This window comes from Rhinoderma darwinii, chromosome 3 (genome assembly GCF_050947455.1).
Source record: "Rhinoderma darwinii isolate aRhiDar2 chromosome 3, aRhiDar2.hap1, whole genome shotgun sequence".
Taxonomy (NCBI): domain Eukaryota; kingdom Metazoa; phylum Chordata; class Amphibia; order Anura; family Rhinodermatidae; genus Rhinoderma; species Rhinoderma darwinii.
The window spans coordinates 16265200-16290219 of NC_134689.1; the positions used below are offsets into that span (position 1 = coordinate 16265200).

Genomic DNA, 25020 nt, shown 5'->3' on the forward strand with positions numbered 1-25020 from the left:
TGTGTGAATTCCCTGCTACATAGGCCAGGATATGGTTTTAAAAAGACACTATATTATTTAAAACTATATATATTAGTATTACTAGATTATGGAATTGTTTCAAATAATTACATTTCCCGCTATTATTTTTTATTATGCTGAATGAACTTCATGGAGACAGTCCTTACAAGGACTGCGCCCCACCTTTTCATCACCACAGACATCATTAGCCCTCCTCCGATAACCCTGGCCCCTCATCTGTGGAAAATCTTCCCTTTGTTATTGCTATGTGACAGCTGCTTATCTTGGCTCAGGCAGTATGAAGGAACTGGCTATTTGTTAGTCTCTGGACTATCTTGAAGTTGCTAAAAGAGACAGTCTGGCAGAAAAGACATTGACCCTTCATTTCCTGTCCTACTCAATGCAGATTTATCACATCTGGTTGAAAGGAAATATGGAACAATTGCCCAAGCAACCAATCACATTACTTCTTTAATTTCCAAAGTCGCCTATGAAAATGAGAGCTGGCACCTGATTAGTCTGAGTGGGCAATTACTCTAATTTTACTTTGCACCAGTTTTAATAAATTACCCACAATCCTCGTCTGGAATGTTGGAAGGAGCGGAGTTTAGCGGGCCTAGTCTCCCACTATAGACAGATGTGTGGGTGTAGGATTTTGCCACAGTAAGTTGTCTCTCAGCTAAAGAATACCCCTTTCACCTTATATGTTGGGTCTAGCCCAGGAGAATGGAGACAGTGTAAGGAAGAGAGACAAATGGGGGCCCCATGAAGTGTCCCTTTAAATTTGACTACAATTTTATTTAATCTCATAAAGCAAAACTTTCAGACTTTCTAAGTCGTAGTTTTTCATCTGTGCTGTTTGCTGAGCCATACCTCCCAAGTGTCCCTCTTTTGGAGTTTTGTCCAGACTTTTATGAACCTAAATCATTGTATAATGAAAAATTGAAAATCCATACAGACATAAAAATGCAGGTAAGAGCGATCAGGCTGAAGTCCAGGATGTCTAGCTCATGGAGCTGAATTATACTACACTGCAACAAATTGTAGCTGCATTCAAAGGAATAAGTGGAGGAGGGTCAGCTTCTGGAAGTAACAATGTTTCTGTTCATTGACAGCAAGCAAAGATCTAAAAAAAAATGAGGATTCAAAATTTAAAGTATATTGGAAAATTGCAGAAATTTTCATTATACAATGATTACCGTAAGTCTATGTTCACATCGGAGCCCCCATCGTAAATTCTATCAGATTTGACGGGGAAGAAACCCAATGGATCTCATTATAAGTTAATGTGTTCCACGGTGCGCCGGTGTATTCATTGTAGATGGATCTGGCACTGCATCCGGTTTTCGGTTATAAACATAAATCATGACACTGATGTGAACAGAGCGTAAGCTTTATTTACATAAGACTGGGAAACCCCTTTAATTTCACTATTATTCATTTAACTATGACGTTTTGTTAGTGTCCACTAGAGGGCGGTGATGTATCATTACTATTCAATGACTGCAATGCATCTTTTTCCCAATCTGCTATGGTCACATATTAATTCACATTTACTGTGATTTTTCTTGGACATACAATGTGAACTTGTGCATTCACTGACATATAGACGAAGAGTAACAGAGCTGTGTTTAGAGCATCCACTACTCCATCCCCACAATAAGGTGTCCATATAAACTTTCTTCCCCTCATCGCGATCTTGACCTATCCTTAGGATGTCGGTGGGGGTCCAACTCCAGGCATCTCCACTATCAGCTGATATAAGGGGTCCTCTTCATTGTTTACCAGGAACACTGCCATACATTTGGTAGGGGCTGTGACTGGTACTGCAACTCCGTACAATTAAAGTGAATGGGACTGTGCTGCAATACCAGGTACAACCACTAGCAAATGTACGGCGCTGTGCCTGGTAAACAATGAAGGAGAAGCACTTGAGACCTGGAGCCACTTCATTGGCGGGGGTGCTCCCTCCCCCCCCAATCTGATATTAAAGGCCTATCCTAAGGATATCCATATTACGGATGCCTCTATGGCCGCCTTTCCCACACATGGTTTTCTGTAAGCTTCTGCCCTTCTTATAGCTTCACATGACACAGTACATAAAACACTCACCAGCAGCAGCACATGGAGGAACTCCGCACAGCCCTGGTAATGCCATCCATTTCTTCATCTCTTCCAGTCTTAGCGGCTCAGTATTTGTAGAGCGCAAACCAGACATTCTGTGCGGGGGAATCCTGGGCCTTGGTGACAAATCGCCTGACAGTTTAAACAGATGCCACATCAACACTTGTGATAATATCGCATTTCAAACACAAAATATCGAATGTGATAATCTGGAAACTAAAATACAAAAACATCAAACTGACAGCCTACACAAGAGGAGCAAAGAGGAGATAGATAGATAGATAGATAGATAGATAGATAGATAGATAGATAGATAGATAGATAGATAGATAGATAGATAGATAGATAGATAGATAGATAGATAGATAGATAGATAGATAGATGCTGATATGTGGAGGTTCAGCTGCTGAAATCCCTAGTGATCAGTTATTTTGGTTGTCATGCAGCTTTCATAGAAACAGATATAACTTTGGTCTCATTTTTATCCACCCTTCCTGTGCAGGCCAGATCTCGTTGTTAAAGGATCGGGAAAACCAGTTGTCCAGTGGGTGCAATGGAGCCTTTGACTTCCTGTCCTGCCATTCGCTTTGGAGGCCACAGGTTAATTTATACCCGAGTCCCCAACCTTTCAGGAAAACAGGGCCCCCTGATGGCTGTTCAGCGATCCTGTTCACCCGAGAAGAGTCGGCATGCGGTAAGGGGTCAGATGGGGTCTGTGTCCCTTAAGGGGCAATAAGGTCCCTACCAACATTAATCCAGGACAAGGCTAAAAATGTATCAGGATTCAAGTTTCGGTGTTATATATATATATATATATACTCAGTTATTAACTAACATTCAAAAAATGTACAGTCCACCTAATGTCCTGAATGTTTGCTGGTCAAAATATACGAAATGAAGAGAAGGTTTTCTGCTGAGAGCCTAGGCCGACGGAAAAAAGCCAGCTCTGAGGTAAAAATAATCATGAATAAACCCGTTTGTCAGCGTTGGGCTGCTGGGTGGATGAGTAGATGGCGATCCAGATGTCTTTGATCACAGGCCGGCTCTGTGTTTGTGCAGTTGGGGGATGACAAAAACGCTACTATGAGATCTGATTCATTCTGAGAGCGCTCGTCCACATTTTTTCTCTTGACTCATGAGGTAACGATGAGATAATACTGTGAAAATACTGGAAAGGATGACAGGATATTAGGGCGGCATATGTGCTGAATAAACAAGACCTGCAAAACCGGGGAGCGACGCAGAGAAAAGATGAATATTTGGACAGCGTGACTGCCCCAGAGAAACCTTAAGGCCCCATGTACACGAACGTGCTTTTGCGGCCGCAATTCCCCCGAAAATCCATGGGAGAATTGCGGCCCCATTCATTCCTACGAGGCCATGCACAGACCGTGGTTTTCACGGTCTGTGCATGGCCCCGGAGCCCGGACCGCAGAAAGAACGGGCAAGCCTTATTACGGCCGTGCTCTGCAGTCCGGGTTCGTTGAAAATAATGGCCGCGGCCATGCGCCCAGCCCGCGATTTGCGGGCAGCTCGCGGCTGTCACTCTGTGGCAGGCCGACCCGGAAATCACGGCCGTGCACATGGCTACGGTCGTCAGATGAAACCATGGTGCAATCTGAAACCACCTACTTTTCTTAGTTTTATCTATAAGATAGGGGTGTAGCTAGGGGACAGCTGATGGTGTGCTGGATGCCAGGTAAGGGGGCCACCAAGCCACTCTGCCTTGGCCACAGCGGAGATTGAAGTATCTGTCCCTAGGATCCCTATAAGTCGTACACCCCTCAGAGGGGGGTCTTTACGGAAGAGTATAGTAGTAGTCCATCTCCTGATTTACCTCCATCTTTAACTGGGTGCCTGCAGAAGGGGTGGGGCTTACCTTGTGGGTGGAGTTTAGTTTGCCTGGTCTCCATCGCAGTGGGGGGATTTCTGCTGAAGCAGGCTGCCTCCCAGCTGGGGACCAAGCAGTTTACATCCTTCTCTTCTTCTTCCATATATTGTTACTATGTATTTTACTAATTTAAACAGGACAATCATCTGAATTATAATCTACAGTTGTTTGTTTTGTTCTTTTATTAGTGTCGCTTTAAGAGACATATATGAAGTCATGAGGATGAAGCCCTCCAGTTATGAAAGGGTGAATTATAGCATGCTTGGCAGAAAATATGGATTTGGGGTTGGCAAGCAAGTGCCTATTTACTTTGGGCCATTTGTAAGAGGTGATCTGAATTCTGTGCTGTTTTACCAGGCGATTTACGGGGGAAAGCTGCAAGTGCAAGCAGAAAGTCGCCTTCAAGGTCAATTAAGGTCGGCTCAAAAACTGGATAAAAAAAATGGCGTCTAACATACAAAAACATTGAAACATGAAGACTGCAATGGCAAAAAAGACAGGGCCACCCGGGACTCAACAAATTTACTATAATTTACGCTAGAAATTGGCGGAAATTATAGCGTAAATTTCACCATCTGGCACACGGACATGAAGAAGATGCAAAAGATTTATTTAGAGGCATGCACCTTTTAAGGGATAAGTCACATCTTTTTCCTGCGTGCTTCAGACTAAGGCCCCATGCACACGACAGTGCCCGCAATCACGGCCCGCGATTGCGGGCACGGCCGGCCGCCGACTGACAGCCGCATTTTTGGGCCGTGCTCACATACAAATTATGGGAGCACGGCCCGCAAAATGCAAAAGAACGGACATGTTCCATAATTCCCTGAACATTTTCACGGCACGGACACCCTTCCGTAGTGCTACGGAAAGGTGTCAGCGTTCAATGAAAGTGAATGGCTCCGTTTTTGCGGACCGCAATTATGGTCCGCAAAGACGGACGTTTTTTACGGTCGTGTCACGTGTGCATGGGGCCTAAGACTAGGGTATAAAAAGCCAGTCTTAGTAATGCCAGTTGCACACGACCGGGTGCCACTCGGGCCGTTTTTCACAGCATCCGAATGGCACCCGATAGTTTTCACGGACCCATTCACTTTAGCGCAGGAATCTGGTCAGTGAAAACGGACCTGACTCCCCGATCCGTGGAAAGATAGGACACGTCCTATCTTTCCACGGATCACAGACGTGACTCGGCCGGCGCACAACGCGCGTGTGCATGAGACATAAATCTGCCCGGTTTGTTTTTCCTTCTAATCACTTTTATATCTTAACACATTCCAAGCAGCAAATATGGATTATTCGGCATTTCTCCCACCCCCCTTACCTGCTCTTGTCTTGTATAAACCGGTAGATTACTGTTGTAAAGGAGCTCATGTGTCCGGCATGACTTGTAGGTGGGTTCTTCATATTGTGGATTTCATTATTGTTTTTTACTTTTTTTTTTTTCTATTTTTTAGTATTTTACAACTTCTAATGAGTTATTGACAAGTAAAAAAAAATATATATATAATTGTGCTTGTAGGGTATTGCTCTTCATCTATCTGTATATCCAGACCCGTAACTTTTTTTGTTTTGTGTATGTGTATACTATAATGGATAGCAGTGTCGGACCCCCAGAGGACATGATCTGAGTGCCCACCTTCCATCTATACAGAACACGTACACGTCCACTATTAATTTCATCCTATTCTTTGTTGTTGTCATTGTACACACAGGACGTATCGTTAATAAGGTTTTATTTCTGAATCATTCCATAAGAAATAGACCCTAGTGGCAAGTGATTGACTCCAAACAGCTCCAATGGGGGTTGTCTTCTGCTGGACCGTTGGGGCCCATTATTGTGTCCGATCCTGGACCGACTGTAAAATGCTTTGGGACACTGTTGGGCCAGTCCGACCCTGAAATACTGATGTTTTTTAATTTAGGATCATATGGTTATAAGTACAACTGCTACAATTCTGATACCAAACGGTGAAATTATCAGTTGACGGATATGTGTTCTTAGCTCTCCCTTATGTGTAGGATAGTCAATTTGGGAAGAGTCAATGGGGTATGTACAGTAGAGCTAAGCCCATACAAGTGCCACATGAAGCCTGTAGAAAGACGTATCTTGGTTCAGGTTGCCTTCCCCTTCCTCATGGACAGTATTAACCTGCAGTGGTGGCAAACAGAAGACGGAGAACCGGCCCACAAGGAACGTGAAGGAGGTGAGAGGACAAAATAGGTTGGTGGAATTAACCAGCACCAGTAAGGGGCCCCATTTTAAATTTTGTACTAGACTACCTCTTCTCTACGTACACCCATGGCTCGGGTAGCAACATTTTTAGGTTGTATTCTATGGAGCTCTATGAAAGCACTAAAAAAGTCAAACTGGGTCCTGGAGTAGTTCCATTGGCTCTGAAGGTCTACAGTATATGGGCAAACCCTGTTGTAAGGCGCAGTCGTTGATACAATGGTCTTATATTTTAGTCCAAAATTTCTATTGGATAAATCGGAAAATGATCCAGGTCTTTAGAAAACATTGCACTTTCCAGCCATAGATATCTGTGTAGCAAAAGCTACTGGTATATCCAGCAATCAATGAATCTATACAGCCATTCACACATATATATGAATCAAAATATTGTACATGCATGTACTCATACATATGCCCTTTAGATTTATTTTGTACATTTAACCCCTTAAAAAATTCCACCATGCTGACTTCTCCTTTAAGAGATTATCTCCGAGGGCCCATTTGACCACCGTGTACACATCCCAGACATCTTTTCTTGTTCAATAATACACCTCCAACCTCTCAGCCAGGCAAGATATTAAACAGAGGTTCATCCTAGATGCTTTTATGTAGACATGAAAAATAAACTTCTAATGAACAGATACTGGGTGAGTTGGCTTTGCGGTGCCTGTACAGTTCATTGTAATTGGACAATGCCAAGAAAACACTGGGTGATGATGGCCAGGAGAGGGGGTCTTTAAAAAGAAGGGATCACTAGAAATTTACATATTCATTTAATATTTTATTTTTTTTTCATCTTTTTTAGCTTGTTATTATCCATATAAAAAGAAATCCTGAAATACTGCAGTTTTCCCACTGGCCACTAGGGCATACACAATAAACTGATGTTTCCTGATTTCTGCAGCTCACTTGTCAGCTTTGCTGTATAGACTGGGACAAAATTGAGCAAAGTAATCACATTTTCATTAGAGAGTGGGGGACTTATTAACGTCTCTATTGTACTGTTGGAGGCCTAGATAAGGCAGGAGGGTAACACTATACAATCAGATAATGCTCTGTATGCAGCTCCTCTGTCTATCTCTGGGGTAAGGGCTGTACTCTATTACTTTCTTGAGACCATTTTAGTCTATAGACACTTTTGTCCTTTGACTCCCATTAATTGCGGCTGCCATAAAGCACACACAACCTGCTGCACTGTTCATACGGCTAATATAAAAGGAATGGTTGGTCTCCAATATGGCCGCCCTGAGAATTTTTAAATAAAAATAAAAAAATAGGTACAAGTTTTAAAAAAAACACAACAAACACATTATTCCTCTTCTATAGACCTGCATCTAATGAATGAAGCTAGAATTAAATATATAAGACTTGCCCTTTAAGCCGTTCCTTTTACATTGGGATTGGCCTTGCATCAGTTAACAGGGAGATATTTAGCAAGTGCTGCATTACATTCCTAGCTCGACTACTATTTATTCCGTGTGTTATCTGGGTTTATTGTCAGGAATATAAACACTCTCACTAGGCATGAGTGGCTCCACAGGGATTTGTTTCATGTTTGAAAGCAACTTATCAAGGGTATCAAAAGGATAAAAGAAGCTTTTAATTACATAAATTGCTGCAGAATTTAACATTCTCAATGGCTGGAATTGTTCTACGGTCTGAATTCATCAACGGTTCGAGATGGTTTCACCTTGTATCTGCCATTAAAAAAGTTATGCAAGAAAAGCTGGTCTTAAAAATCCAACTGGAACGATCATTAAGGAGTTGTTCGCTTTTTACCATCCCTTTTTTTTTTAGAAGGGTCTCCCTAAAATAAGGTGATCACGGGGTTTTCTATTGCTGGGACTCCGAGTGATCAGATGTAATCTGTGGGGGACCTGGAAGCAAGTGTTTAATTCCACTGCAGCACCACCACAGGCGAAATGAAGAATTACATGCTGCAAAAATTTTTAACCAGATAATTTCGGGTTTAGAAATATATCTGAATGACATAAAAAATATTGAGTTAAATAATATAATTATGAGCACACACCTTACTCTTTAATGGCGCAGGATGACGGTAGTAGGGTATGTAACGGTGGTCCATGCTAGATTCGGGCATAACTTCAATAGGTTAGGAAGGGCTTATTACTATCCCAGGTTCCGAAAACGGGACAGTGGAAAATCTATTGGAAAATAGTTCTTTTCTTTTTAGTCCTAGGGTCACAAGTCATCCAACCCCCCCCCCCCTCCCCAGCCCATCCGCCCGTTGATTTCAATGGGAAGCAAAGTTTGTTTTATTCCCGGGTGGCTTTTGGCTGTTTGCGGAAAAAAAAAAGCAGTATGGTCTTCCTTCCACCTATGACCTCCCATTAAAATCAATGGGAGGAAGAAAATACCTGCGGCGCTCGTTTCTGAGCATTTTTTTGCAGCGTTTTTTGCCTGTGGTCTCTTTATTACATTCAACAACCGCAGGAAAAAAATGCAGCGAAAAACGTGGACATTTTTTTTTACAACAATTCCTAAAGGAATTTTGAGCCAGATTTATTTTGGGCCCAAAAAACTCTGTGTGGACTACTCCTTTCCATGTCACTATTTCTATTTTTTTTTTTTAAAATAAATATTCCAGTTTTCACACTCATCACTGACGCTCCTATTTTGTAGAAATCATTTTTCAGCTTGTGCTGTGTACACGGAGGGTAGGGTCTGGTTACAATGAAAGGTAAAACCTCTATTGTAAATCTAACGGTAACACAAGATCTCACCATTGACTATAGGTGATGTAGACAGCTCCTCCTCTCTCCTCCCTCTCTTCACGTGACACAGAGCATGCTCACTACACTCTCTCACAGAAGTCAAAAAGGTGTTTTCTTATGTCCCGATGCCTGCAGTAAAGCAAAACTCTGCAACTGCTTTTGAAGGAACTCGGGAAAGATCCCTGCCAACATAATCATGTACACTGTACATGATTGGATACAGTCCTAGACAGGGGCGTAACTAGGAAAGACTTGGCCCCATAGCAAACTTTTGACTGGGGCCCCCCTCCCCTGGGTGTCACACAACCCCCCCTTGTAGATAGTGCCTTTTTTACAGCCCCCCCCCCTGTAGATAGCGCCATACAGCCCCCCCTGTAGATAACGCCATACAGCCCCCTGTAGATAACGCCATACAGCCCCCCCTGTAGATAACGCCATACAGCCCCCTGTAGATAACGCCATACAGCCCCCCCTGTAGATAACGACATACAGCCCCCTGTAGATAACGCCATACAGCCCCCCCTGTAGATAACGACATACAGCCCCCCTGTAGAGAACATCATACAGACCCCCTGTAGAGAACGTCATACAGAGTCCCCCCTGTAGGTAACGCTATACAGCCCCCCTGTAGGCAACGCTATACAGCCCCCTGTAGGTAACGCTATACAGCCCCCCCTGTAGGTAACGCTATACAGCCCCCCTGTAGGTAACGCCATACAGACCCCCTGTAGGTAACGCTAACCAGCCCCCCTGTAGGTAACGCCATGCAGCCCCAACCCCCCAAAAACATCCGACCTATAGTTTGTCCTACAAAAGACATGTATCCCCTATCCACAGGATAGGGGATACATGTGTGATCGCTGGCAGCGATAGGGAGAATGGGGGAACGAAATTCCCCCGAAGTTCTCCATCACAAACCTCGGACTTCCGGCGTCTGTGCAGCTCAATAAAATGAAAGGAGCGCTGGTCACGCATGCGCACAAGCGCGACCGGCGCTCCATTAATTTCTCCGGAGCTGCCGACACAGACCCCGGAAGTCCGAGGTTTGTGATGGAGAACTTCAGGGGACTTTCGGTCCCCCGTTCTCCCTATCGCTGCCAGCGATCACACATGTATCCCCTGTCCTGTGGAGATCCTGTGGATAGGGGATACAAGTCTTTTGTTTAATGGCAGAGCGGGGAGATACCTCCCTGCTCTGCCGTAGCGTTCAGTGGCGTCACGCTGTAGGAGCCGTAGCGGCTGCTAGCGGAGCCTCCGGCCATGGTGGGGGCCCGTGCCGGCGGGCGACACGAGCCCCCTCATGCCGCGGGCCCCATAGCGGCCGCTACGGCTACTACGGCGGTAGTTACGCCACTGGTCCTAGAAGACTTTTGAGAGTCAGACAAGGAAATGGGAGCACTTGCGATTTGCGGCAAATTTCTCTGCATCAAATCGAATTGGGCATCCGATGTTATAGAATCGGCCCCGAAATGAATTTAGTAAAATTTGCTCATCTTTAGTTGTTAACTTTGTGTATGTCACCAAACAGGTAAGAGAACAGAATAATTACGGGTCAATATAAGTCGTAAACACAAGCGTGCCGATCAACAAGACAGCTCGATGATCGGCGCTCGTTTGCTCCTTTCACAAGGAGCAATGATCGGTACGATCTCTCGTCCCCACGCATTTCCATCATGTCGGCAGCACATCGTTTTTTACACAGGAAGATGTTCTCCCGAAAACAATAATATTTATTGCTGAATAAAAGATGCGATCATCTGATGAATCGTTGATCTGTTTACACATGGAAATAATCGGGAACAAGCACTCATATGAACACTGGTTTGCCCGATCACTGGCCCATGTAAGGCTGGGTTCACACGAGCACATTAACGTCCGTAATGGACGGACGTATTTCGGCCGGAAGTCCCGGACCGAACACAGTGCAGGGAGCCGGGCTCCTAGCATGATAGTTATGTACGACGCTAGGAGTCCCTGCCTCGCTGCAGGACAACTGTCCCGTACTGAAAACGTGATTACAGTACGGGACAGTAGTTCCATGGAGAGGCAGGGACTCCTAGCATCGTACATAACTATCATGCTAGGAGCCCGGCTCTCTGCACTGTGTTCGGTCCGGGACTTCCGGCCGAAATACGTTCCGTCCATTACGGACGTTAATGTGCTCGTGTGAACCCAGCCTAAAAGGGCCTTAAATCTGACTACGTTGGTTAGTGCACCCTCTGTAATGAAATTGACATTTGTTCTCCACTCCTGACCCACTTCTTTTTTACTCTTTTCCTATGTTTGTCTCAATGGATTTAACCCGACCCACCTAGACAACTACAACTTCAGTCTCCTACTGGCAATCAATCACTACACCCCACTTTTGTGCCTTGTTTCCACCCATGTTACCTAGAGAATTCGTTACCAGGGAACCCCCTTGCATTTAAAGGAGTTTTTCAGGAATAAAAAAAAAAGGGTCTATTTTTTTCCTGAGAAACAGCGCCACCATTATTGCAGCTCAGTTCCATTTACATGAATGCTGTAATACCAAACACAGCCTATGGATTAGAGTGGCGCTGTTTCTGCAACAAAAAAACCCAAAAAACATTTTCCTAATCCCACAACGCAGGTGTGAACGGAGTCTAAGCACATTGCTTAGTAATGTGCCTCAGACCTCTTAGTGGGGGCTGCCAGCTTTTAGACCCCCACCTATCAGTCCGATATGTTGTAAGATAAATGTGGAGGAACTTTTTAAAGTGACAGTACCCCTAAATTCAGATACACTTTTATGAAACGTGTAAGTGGTCAACATTGCGTGCAGCTGGCAAGCAGCGTGATCTGAGATCTGCTATATATTAATAAAGAAAACAATGCCATCTTAAAAGCTGAGTGCCGGCGTCTTCTAGAATAGCTCCTCCCCCATCTTTACCACTTAAAATGCTTTATAGATCTCACCAAATGTGCTGCACTTTACAAAGTACAGCTGACTTGTATTATTCAGCACAAGCAACTGAGCACTTAGAGAATGAACTGAGGTCAGACAGGAAGACGGAGCCAGAAAATGCTTCCGAATTACTGGAAAAGACTGACAAGACGATGGCTGGACACCAATTACTTTCAATGGACTGCGCAAATTGAAGAACTGAGTGATACAGAGAAGCAGCACAGATTATGCAGGACATTTAGATGCAGGGTAGTGTTCATCTATTAAGAAGGAATCTGCAGTACTCTTCACCTATAGCTTCCTGGTTCATGAATATAATGCTAGAACCACAGTAAAGACTGACACAAAGAGCTAAAATAATGAATCTGACATCTGTATATAAAAACATTTCCATTTGGTATCCCAATTTTATTTTACATTTTAGTTGTTCCCTAGGAAAATGGGGAAATGTATCAAAATAACCCCACACTAGAGAAGGCGGCAATTAAAAAAAAAGCCGAAATGTAAAATGGTCACTTAGTACACATTAAAATTTGAGATATGATCACTTGAAGTTCATCTTTGTACAGTTTTAGCTCACCAGTCACATCAATGTTCACATACCTCCCAACATTTGCGGGACACTTTTAAGGCCTTATTCACACGAACATTGATTACGTCCGTGTGATGGCCGTTAAAACAACAACGTCACACGGACACATGTTTTTCAATGAGGCTGTTAACATGCCCATTGTTTCATCAGACCGCGTGAAGGGTCCATTGAAAAATAGAACATGTCCAATTATCTTCCGTTTTCACAAATCCCTCATAGGCTCAAGTCTATGGGGATCTGTGAAATCGGAACCCGCACGGGGGCACTTCAGACGTGAATAACTTCACATTTTTCTTGTCCGAGTTTCCCCACGCTCGTGTGAATCTGGCCTAAGTCCTACGGCTGATACGCCTAAGAATATACAAATAGGCAAATTTGCATAAACCCGCCCACTTCCTGACATGTTCAAGGAACAATCCCGTGAAAAACAGTCATTGGCAGGTATGTGTTCACACTAAGGCTGGGTTCACAGGAGCAGGTTACGTCCGTAATAGACGGAACATATTTCGGCCACTAATCCCGGACCGAACACACTGCAGGGAGCCGGGCTCCTAGCATCATAGTTTTGTACGACGCTAGGAGTCCCTGCCTCGCTGCGGGACAACTGTCCCGTACTGTAATCATGTTTTCAGTACGGGACAGTAGTTCCACGGAGAGGCAGGGACTCCTAGCGTCGTACAAAACTATGATGCTAGGAGCCCGGCTCCCTGCACTGTGTTCGGTCCGGGATTAGTGGCCGAAATATGTTCCGTCCATTACGGATGTAACATGCTCGTGTGAACCCAGCCTTACACACATATTTGTTGTTGTACAAGCCAGGTAGGATGTGGACATTGATGTGGATCTACACAGGTCTCTATGAGTAGTATATATAGAAGAGAGGAGGCCCCATAGCAAAGGTCGTAATGCAGCACCCTGTTATGGTGCCTGGTTTTGCCACCCAGGACAGAAGGATCTGGATTTTGGAAAAAGAGGCGATCTCCTGGGTACCACTCATACTCATCTTTCCCCGTTTCTCTGCTTCTAGAGCGGCTTCCGGATGTTATCTGTGGTGGCGCTCAGGAGCGGAGGGGTCTATAAACAAAGGGGGTTCTGTCTGGGGGTCTGTAAATGGAGAGGTCTGTCTGTATAAAGGCCTGGGCTGGGGTCTGTGTAAGGCCCTGTTCACACGGCAGAATTTTTGCGGCAAAATCCACCATGGATTCTGCCACGAAATTCCGTTTCCCATCTAATTCAATGTACGTATGACGTTTCTTATTCCCCCTAGCTGATATTTTCCCCCCTAGTTGATATTGCTGAAGGTCGTACTAAATGTCGTAGGTTGAGGGCGCGTCCTATATTCTAAATCCCGTAGGTTGAGGGCGTGTCCTATATAAATAAGCGGGGTATGATTTTGCTGCTCTTTGTTCCCATCTTTAGAATCTCCCTGATGTCTCGTCTCAAAAGTTAGCAAATACGCCTGACATGATCCTTGCACTAATTCCCCACCGCCCTCGCTTGATAACATTGCAGTTCATCTGGAGTCGTGCCACCCAATAGCAGAGGGTGTAATATTACGCTAAAGAGGCTTTTACAAAAGTCTTATGGTCGGTCCCTTTTAAAATCCCAACAAAAAAAAAGCTGCAAAGTGCATATGGGAACCTAATAAATTCCGATTCATTAATACTGCATTAATGTCCACTGCGGTAAAAATCCCAACGCCCTAAAACACCCCCATACCAATCTGCAGCAGTGTGAGCAGTCAAGGGGGAGAATCAGGTTTCAGCCATTCACAATTTATAATCCATTACAGACAGCTTAGTAGCCAATTCATGATTCAATTTCCAGTCATTTTGTTGAATCTGCAAGAGCTAAATAATCAGTTGGGTCCTTTAGATTGTAAGCTCATATGGACAGAGCTGATACTCATCTTATGAGATGATGATAGATAGATGATGGATGGATAGATGGATAGATGGATAGATGGATGGATGGATGGATGGATGGATGGATGGATGGATAGATGGATAGATGGATGGATGGATGGATGGATGGATGGATGGATGGATGGATGGATGGATGGATGGATGGATGGATGGATGGATGGATAGATGGATAGATGGATAGATGGATAGATGGATAGATGGATAGATGGATAGATGGATAGATGGATAGATGGATGGATGGATGGATGGATGGATGGATGGATGGATGGATGGATGGATAGATGGATAGATGGATAGATGGATAGATGGATAGATAGATAGATAGATAGATAGATAGATAGATAGATAGATAGATAGATAGATAGATAGATAGATAGATAGATAGATAGATAGATAGATAGATAGATAGATAGATTAGATAGATAGATTAGTTGATGATGGAATTGCCCTTTAATACTTGCACTCCTATTCCCCCGAACAATAGTCTGAGGTAGTCTCTCTCTGAATTAGTTTTCGAACCATCCGCCTGTCATTATTCAGTAAAATGACCATGGAAGGAAACACTGGCCTCTTCAAGTACTGTCAGCAAAATTGTCATACTGTGAAAATCCACCAGGTGGAGCACTGAGTCAACAGGATGCCATGCTAAAAGCAATTTAAAGGTGTCATTCCCCTTTATTTACCTGCCCAGTTTTATTCTTTTCATTAAAGTTTATATTCCCCATTCAGTAGAATATAAGTAATGATGAAACAATGTAGAATGTAGATAATATAAAACGGCACATATGCCAGTCATAAACATTGGGCAAGCTTCGCCATGCGTAAACAAGCTGTCAGCATGTGTCTTGTCCTGGGATAAGATGGATGAGCTACAACTGTTGGGTGGCAAACCAATATCAGGACAAATTTGAACTCCGTGGAGATCTAGTTCAACAGCAAGAATCCTAAAATTCTTCACCTTTGTGACATGGGAAACTAAACCCTCAGCGTGACCCCTTTCACCCGTAATTGCTGTACTTCCACTTTAAATGTCTCACTATTGCTCACTGCTCAATAATTCACATATCCAACGTCGACTCTTAATACAAAAAACTTTTTCGGCATATGTAAATTCTGAAAAACTCAGCTTTAGGGATAAATACTTTTCAGAGCATATTAGGAAATCCCTTAAAGTGGTTGTCCACCTAGAATAACCCCCTTTTCTAAGGTAACTCCCCCCGAGCTAATCGCAGGGTCCGACTGATGACGGTATGCATATTCTAATAAGTTTGTCTGGGTGGTGGCTAAATAAACTTGAAAGTGACAACTATTTTCTGAGTCAGAAATGTCCTCAGCAGTTGTCACTTGCCCTCCCCCGTTCTTTTTGGCAGTTCTGCCAAAGTGTATTACTCAGCAGGGGGCAGCAGTGAGCACAGGAGAATGCTCCTCTAAGGGTCAATAGAAAATGAAACCTCTGCGCCATCCTGAGGCACTAAGGGAGTCATAGTATGACTAGTATGGCCATCGTAGGGGGATGACAGAACGCCGAGGTGAGGGCAGGGAACCACAACGGTCATCGTTCTGGTGTACGCATTTGGTTCAAAGGTACCATTTGTAGGTGACCAGGCGACCGCTGGATCGAGGTCAGGAGGTCGGGTAGTTTGGAAGCCCGAGTTGCTATGTGCCCCAGGGCTGGTGACCCTGGGGTGCCCTAACTCACTGCGGGTGGGATCCCACTGAGTGATGGCACATTTGCACGCACTCTCTTTCACACTTCTGAGCACGCACCTTTATTCTCCTGGCCTTCTGGCTGGAAGATGAGGAATTTTTATACCTGGCGGATGTCCAGGCTGTATCACAGCGCACATCCACTTATTTCATTTTGTTTTTTCACTGTGTTTGTCGCAGGGATTTTGGGATGCGGTGCCCTTTTGGGACCCTCCTGAGGTCTAGGGGGAAAATGTGTGGCCATTTTCCCCTGCAACCTTGCCTCCCTTCTTCGGAGGGGAGGTGCGACCTTGATGCAGGCTCCTAGGTGGACACCGGGGTGGCAGCCCAGGTAGAAGCCTAGGAGTGTGTTTGGGTCTCCCTAAGCTTCGGCGAGGGGGGATCATCGATCCTCTAGGCCTATGGTTTGGAGGGTTGGGGAATGGTTATGCGGGGCCTCTCTCTTTTAAGAGAAGGGCTGTGATAGACCGCATCCTTGTGCACTTTTTGTGTGACACCCCTGCACTTTTTATGTACTTGGGCGATAGAAATCACGGCTCGGGCTTTAAAAAAAAAAAAAAAGGAGGCACTATGGGAGTTTGGTAACAGATTAAAGGGGTTGTCCAGGCATGGCGTGGGGGGGGGGGGGGGTTCATACTAATGACCTACCCACAGAATAGGTAATCAGTATATGATCGGTGGGGGTCCGACATCTTGACCGCGCACCGATGAACTGTTCCAGCTGCCTTCGGGCATCGGATGTTATGAGGTCGTTGGTGCCGGAAGCAGATTAAAATAAAATATTCACAGGATGGATAGATGATAGATAGATAGATAGATAGATAGATAGATAGATAGATAGATAGATAGATAGATAGATAGATAGATAGATAGATAGATAGATAGATAGATAGATAGATAGATAGATAGAAGAAATATGAGCAGTGGGGGTCCAACACCTATCATAATAGATAAATAAAAGCCTGGACAACCCCTTTAATTGCTCCAATTATCCTTGCATCTATGGCCTGCACTATAGTAGGGGTTGTCATCCAGCTTTCCCAAATTCCTGAATGGAAAATAAGCCCAGATATACTTAACTCTCATACCCCCTTTATTCCAGTATCACTATATGACTAGCAGATATGCTGGGGACAAGCCCTTAAGGGTCTGTAATGGCGGCCATGTCTCCAAAACAGATATACTGTAGCTCAAAATAGTAGAATATAATTTTTACACATAAGGACCCCTTATATAATTCTTAGTATTTTCTATTTTATATTAAGGGTGCTTTTTAATACTGAGCTCCTATATTTTTGACAGTACCGGTAGGCCCCTTGAAAACTCAAAATCTGGTAAAAAAGATCTATTTTGAGCAATCACTATGATCTTTCCGTGCCAATGTTTCTAAAATATCCCCGATGCCTCACACGGGCTCCAAGACGCCTGCTCTTTCATCCTGTTTGGTCGCTGCTATTTCCATTCCAGCTTTACACTGGTTCGAAATGTCAGGGTCATATATCAGATGGAAAGGTTAGAATGGCAAATGTGTGCCCCCCTACAGGTAGTTCACTGTAGTGCAGCCTTTTTTTTTCCATAGTACACAACAGGTTTTGGTCTGTAGTGAGGGAACTGGTCCTGTAGCTCAAAGAGTTCATGCAGTATGATGATCGTAATTACCATTGCAGCAGTTCTAGAAATTTTTTTTTATAGGACTGTTTCTTTTACAAATTATGTTTTCTGGTATGGAGTGTCACACTGCCACAGCTCAATGGTGGCAATTGCCAATAAAAACATTCCCACATTTAGGATCTGATGAGGATTTAGGAAATATCACCAAATTCGCTGACATTTCGCATCCAACGCGAGTGAACTGGGTATATGCAGCGGAAAATAGCGCAAAATAATAAAATCCGCAGCATTTACATTATTGGCCCAGATTCGGCACGGAAAAGCTTCCGATTAGCCCCGATGAATTACAATTCGGACTAATTTGTCCACAGAGTTTTAGCCTCGGATTTCTGCCACGGATTCTTTAAAAAAGTCCATGGCAAGACTACAGCTTACTATGGGCAACAATAGAGACTGTCCCAGAAATAATGTGGTCATGTTCATAAACTAAATTGAAAATGTCTATCATTTTGTGATGGATTCCCAATGCCATGAACTTGATGGGTTAATAAATCTTGTACTAGAGGAGCTCTAGTGACATTATTGGACCGGGCACCCATACTTCTAATGCAATGAATTTCCCAGGAGTCAGAGCATCTACCACTAGACCACCAGGGCTCAGAATACTTTTTGTGATACAACATCAAAAGGGTTAAATGGGTTTTCTAGTTTATAAAACCCATTTTCCTACACCCTATTAGGGAGTCCTGAGTTAATATAGTGGGGGGGGGGGGGTCCTCAGTTCAGGATCCTCATCTCTTTGCCAGAGGGGAGTACGGTTACAAAGAGTGTCACTCGCTCTGGAGGACCTGTATTGTCCTGTATTACACAGACAACTCATTGGTGTGAATGGGCACTGTGTAATATTTAATTTCTCCTGTGGTGGCACTGCAGAGAAACTGAACACTTACTGCCAGGTTTACCCACAGATTACAGCTGATCGCTGGGGGTTCCAGCAGGGGGGCACTTAGTGATCAGTTTATTTTCAAGGGATCCTTCGAACAAGTAGGGATTGTCCAAAACGGAGAACCTTTTTAAAGATCACACTGCTATGAATTGGATTTATACATTTTGTATTATAAATCTACACACAAAAACTCTACTAAGCTCCAATTATACATATTACTTGACCAGACACATATTTATGGGAGTTGTTACGTCATTAGTCCCAGCAAGTTTTGCAAGGAAGGTACCAGGTGCTACCACTATGCTGCCAGGCGCCAGGACACGGTTTGGATTACTTGGCCCTCAGGTAGGGATCAGATAACTATTTGGACCACTAGACCAATAGGGATCAAAACCCCATTTGTACTGCTAGGCCACCAGGTATCGGGACATTGTTTGTACCATTGACCACCAGGAATCCCAGCACTATTTACTACTGCAACTAGATCCGCAGTGTTCAGGGTCAGAACTGGGAACTTATTATACGCAAATGTTTTTCTAAATTGCCTCCAGTGGGATAGCAGCGGGGCGTTACGAAGAGCCTTTACTTAACCAAACAGATGACTTGTTCTGATTGAACATTTCATTCAAAATGACATTACTGTGAATGGGCACAATCCAAACCATTGATGCAGTGAAGGTGCCAGCTCATGTACCACAAGACCACAAGGGATCAGACCACTAGATCACCAGGGTTAAGAACTAGTTTATACTTCTGGATACTAGAACTAAGCACCATATATACTACTGAACAGAAGAAACTTAATATTAATTGTACTACTAACCACCAGGAAATGTGATAGATAGATAGATAGATAGATAGATAGATAGATAGATAGATAGATAGATAGATAGATAGATAGATAGATAGATAGATAGATAGATAGATAGATAGTACAAATCACATAATGTTGTCTCCGTTTCGTTCTGCCACTAAAAAGCAGTGAAATGACAGCGGTGCGAGTTCATCCAGGTGACTCGGATAGGTTTTTGTCCGCTATCTATATCAGGAACTGTCCTGTACGTAAGTCAATACACGGGTGTCCTGCCTCCGACTCATTACTGTCTGTCTTATGTTACACTTCATTTTAGCTAGGTGACAAAACTTCACTTTGAGTGAAAAAAAAGGGTCACATCTGAGAATATCCCATGAGTGCAGAAAGTTCAGAACAACATTGCGGAACATTATCAGCATCTACTACTCTCACTGATAAAGACTTACAACCTAAAATGTCCAACAATCAAAAATTCCATCCAGCCATTTCTTATTTACACCTCTTTTTGAGAAAGCTGGGAGACAACCTATTAGCCACCATTACCGTTCCCACTGGGGTTGTCAGTCCGCTTTCTAAAGACCCTAAATGGAAAATCCAACTAGTTATGCAATGATAGAGAAGTCTAAGATTCTTCTGCTGGAGGGAGGATATTGACTCCCCATATTCCTTGTCAAATGAGTGTTTTTAGAAACAGCGCCACACTTGTCCATGGGTTGTTTCTGGAATTGCAGCTCAGCTCCATTGAAGTGAATGGGAGTGAGCTGCAATACCACACACAACCAGAGGACAAGTATGGAGCTGTTTTAGGAAGAAAGCAGACAAGTTTTTCTAATTTTTGACACCTTTACGGTCTACATTGTGGGCCTGGAATATGAGTTTTTTTTCTATCGGGCCTGACATTTGTTCTTCAGACCAGCCCAAGAATGGTAAAAGTGTAGGTGGTGCTTCCACCTCACCTACCTAAAAAAGTTTTCCCAAAATAAACTTGATGGTACCTCAATTACTTATGCCATGAATGTCTGATCAGTAGGAGATCTCCACCAAAGTTCTACAACAAAGTAGCTGAGATGCCTTCAGCACTGAGATTTGGAAAGCTTGTTGTGGCCGACAATGGTTAGGGTGGAAAAACCCCTTTAAGCCTTCAAGGGGTTTTCCGAGACTTAAATATCGATTTTCCAGGGAACTGCAGGCCACGGGTTGTGCCAGATACAAAATTCTTAGTCCGGTTTCCAGAAATGATAACAGTGTAGTGGCAAGCTCCAAAAATCAGCCCTACGAACGGGGCTGTTCTCTTTTGAAGAGGTGTAATATTGGTTCCTTAGTGTCGCATGGCAAGGAGGCAAACACTGTATATAGATGAAAGTTCTATAATAAAATTAATGGATACAAGCGACGCGTTTCACAGAGATACTGCCTGAGGAAGCAGGCCGGCCCGGCTCCGAAATGCGTGGCTTTTATCCATCTATTTTATTAAAGAACTTTCATCTATATACAGTGTTTGCCTCCTTGATATGCGACACTAAGGAACCAATATTACAACTCTCCCAAAGGGAACAGCGCCGTTCGTAGGGCTTATTTTTGGGAACTTCCCACTACACTGCTATCATAACAAGTCCTATATCAGGATAGACAATGAGGAGTTCTCCTTTAAATACAGGTAGCCGTTCCCCTTTTATTCCTCAGCCCTGGGTATATTACAGCACACTCTCCTCCATTGCTTTGGTTCTTTCTACGTACAGTATGTGAATCACGGCAGATGACTGTGGTGGGATCCAGAGTAGCTTGTGTCTTTTCTATTAATAATGTTCTGTTCCGCTGTTTTTCTGTAACACACATTCTGTCACTTCTGATGGTTACGCAGCCCCTTGGCTGTAAATCTGCACTTCCAAGCTCAGTTATTATGAAAAGGCATTGTCAAAAACCATGGACCATGTGGCTGCCACATCACGGGGCGTTAATTGGTAGTATACGGCCCATAGCTGCTTCTTATAGCATCATGGTCAACGGTCTACACGGAATCGGGGCAAGTAGTCACTGAAATCGGCTTGATCATTACACAGTGGTGTACAGTGTTAGGCCCTGTTCACACGAAGAATTTTGCAGGCAGAAAAAAATGTTTTCTGACCTGCCTGCACTTTCTTGCCGCGGTTTTCACAAGAAATGCTTTCTCTGCCTCCCATGGATTTCAGTGGGAGGTTAGAGGCGGAACCGCGACAAGAGAGAAGATTCCGCTTTTTTTCCCACGAGCAGCTAAAAGCCACCGCAGAAAAAAAATCGCCTCCGCTTCCCACTGCAATCAATGGGAGGCGGTTTCAGCTGTTTATTGGCACTGATTCTGCCGCGGTTTCCACTTCAAAATCAGCATAAAAAAAACTGTGTGAACTGGGCCTTAGATTATAGAAGGGGAAATAGGGAAATTGCCCCTGGGCCTCCACATTGTAGAGGCTCCCATTATCTTGCCTCTCCAGGAAAAGGCTCAAAAGCATCTGACAAAGTGATTAATTTGCATAAGGGGCTTGTACTTTGCCCCCGCTTTGGCAATAATGTCGTTTTGGCCAATAATATGTTGCCTGCTGATGTGGGAACTGTGTGGCACTGCCATTATACAACATTGTATGGCACTGCTTTAAAGGGATTGTACAAGAATCGATAATTACCACCTATCCACAGGATAATTGTCTGATCGCTGGGACCCCCTGTTCCTCCTTACTGCTCTTCCACCATAAGGTGGATATTGAATGGATCATGATCAGTGGGAGTCTTTGCGATGAGGCCCTCTATCTTGTGATAGGTGATAATTGTTGATTTTGGGAATACCCCTTTAAGGTCCTATATAGCAGTAGTATTTGTGCACTGTATGGCACTTTTATTGAACACTATGGATAATGGGAAGATTTGGGAAGGTATTCCCTCATCTGTCTGTACCACCCTACCCATCCTTTCCAATTTGCCAATGACCTATGGCTAGCAGCTGGCATTATCAGAACTTCCCAGGCTACTCTCCAAGGATTCTCTTATTCTGGAACATATTATGCCCCATTTAAATCTCGTTTTTGGCCTCAGTTTCATGTACACACTGGGAAAAGCTCCTGACGTATACGATAAAAACAGGTACCAGTGATTGATGCCATAAAGTGGCATTTGTCCCCCATGTATACGCAGTATACCTCTTTTTACCAGATTCCGTCCTATGGCATAACTGTCTACTACACTATTCCTTATGGGTTTTTTCTGGTACACTCTTTTGACCTCCATCGAGCTCATGCAACCCTATGGACATGTTAAGCTTATACACCGGGGGCTTTCTTGGTGTACACAATAAACGTACATCACAAATGTGATGTGAACAGAGCCTTACCAAATTTTTGTGTCTGGCTACCCTATGGGGCATTTAAAATTGTTTTTAAGAACCAGACAACCCCTTTATAAGTACCGAATCTTTACACGTAACGGTTACGTTTAATTAAACCAAAATATAATGTACTATAAATTACAGAAATTGTCATGTCGTTTGTTAATTTGACAAAAATTCATCATGATCCTAAGCTGTTTATACTCCAATGTGTATACATTATGCGTATTTGCTAGGAGAGATATCTGGCGGTCAAACGAGACAGCTATCTCTTCTTACAACCCCCATAATAATGGACGACGGATTGGCCAATCATGCATGTTTATTTCAATAGACAGAGGGGAATAAGCTGCTGCCAGACCCCCTCATATCCATCATGCCCGATCCGTTGTACCCCTGCACGCAGACATCAAAGGCAGCAATCAGGAGGTATTCCAAAAACACATGGATTCAACAAAAAAATCAAAATCAAAATTACGAAAAATTAAGCAATAGCGCCACCTAGATAGCAGGGAACATGAGCAAGCGCTACTTAAAAAAATGTGTGGGCCGTAAAGTAAAAGTGGAAACCATGTAAACACAATAATAAGAGAAGACAATAGGTGGAAGGATACAGTACAAAAATGAAAAAGGGTTTCCTAATTTTGGGCACTATTGGCCCAACACCACCTTGACCACCAAGATAAATTTTTGAAGACCACTGTGCCCATTTTTGCAAAACCGATGACCTTCTTTAAGTCTATCGTAAGACAACCAGACATTTTATGTAGACTAATCTTGAGGTTAATAGCAGTTGGTCGCATTGGTACCTTTAGAGCTGGCACTAGAGTTGTCGGACTCCCCATCGTCCTCACACCCTAGGGACTATAATATCCATGGAAATATTTTTCACTTGAAAGAAGTTTTCTAAACGTCAGATTGCCATCAAACATCTACGGCCAGCATGAGAAAGAAGGAACCAGCCGTGGAATAATTATCTAGCTATTATTGGTGGACTCCATATAGTTAATAAAAGAATGTTTTTGTTGTCCCCGTGCCAACATTTTTTTTTTTTTTTTAGCTCATACCTCTTTTTTACAGAAGAACAACATTGTGACCACGTTTTATATTTCAGCAAGTGGCGTTTACTATTGGACAAAATTAAACTATAACCCAAAGTTAGAGAATCTCATAAGCCCTCTTAGATTCAATTATGATCTTCATACTTCATTCAGAAGATGAATGTATATACAGAATGTGTTGTACAAACAGTAGTGGGCTGCTAGGCATAAAGACAGAAGTAATTGATAGTGGTATTTTTAACCCTCCACGAATAACATAATAAATTGACCGTGACAGCACATTCCCATTGAAAGGGCACCTAAAGGACTTCAAGACTTGCCCATAACCCTAGAGGAACATAGACAGTACAAGGGAACTAGAGATATTGTGTTACAAGAGGCTACTGGAGACTGTGGGAAAACTTTTCTTGAAGAACTAGATGGCTTCCCCGTCTTTTCATGAAATTTGACGTAGAGATGTCCTCATTTAGTAACTTGGCCAATTCTCAGCCAGTCATTGTAGCTAACTACCATTGTAGAACTGATGACCAGGGACAGAGAAAAACATTTATGTCATAGTAACATAGTTTGTAAGATTGAAAAAAATACATAAATCCATCTATAGTAGTTAAATACTCAAGGAAAATAACCCTCGAGGAGAAAAGCCAATTTTTCCTCATTTTAGAGAAAAAAATTAGTTCCGGACTCCAAATATGACAATCAGAATAAGTCCCTGGATCAACAACCCACATAGAGTAATCTAGTAACCATAACTTGTTATATTATTACACTCAAGAAAGGCATCCAGGGCCTCTTTTTAAACTCTTTCAGGGAATTTACCATGACAACTTCAGTTCCATAATCTCACTGCTCTTACAGTAAAGAATCCACTTCTATGTTGGAGCAGAAACCTATTCTCCAGAGTAGAGGATGCCCCCTTGTTATAGTTACAGTCCTGGGTATAAATAGATCATGAGAGAGATGTCTGTACTTAATTTTGATATATTTATACATAGTTATTAGGTCAGCCCTTAGTACTCTTTTATTTAAACTAAGTAACTAAATTTTTGATAATATTTCTGGGTACTGCAGTCCACCCATTCATTTTATTAATTTGGTTG

The 25020-nt window shown here is 43.2% G+C and overlaps 1 long non-coding RNA gene across 1 annotated transcript in view; it reads right to left on the bottom strand.

Moving 5' to 3' along the window:
- Window positions 1-850: 850 nt before the first annotated feature.
- Window positions 851-25020, bottom strand: part of LOC142750858 (uncharacterized) — a 39755-nt gene continuing 15585 nt past the window's right edge. The window contains exons 3-4 of the long non-coding RNA XR_012882620.1: window positions 2113-2256; window positions 851-1126 (exon numbers count right to left, since the gene is read on the bottom strand). This is a non-coding gene — a long non-coding RNA (uncharacterized LOC142750858). The remainder of the gene's footprint in view (window positions 1127-2112; window positions 2257-25020) is intronic.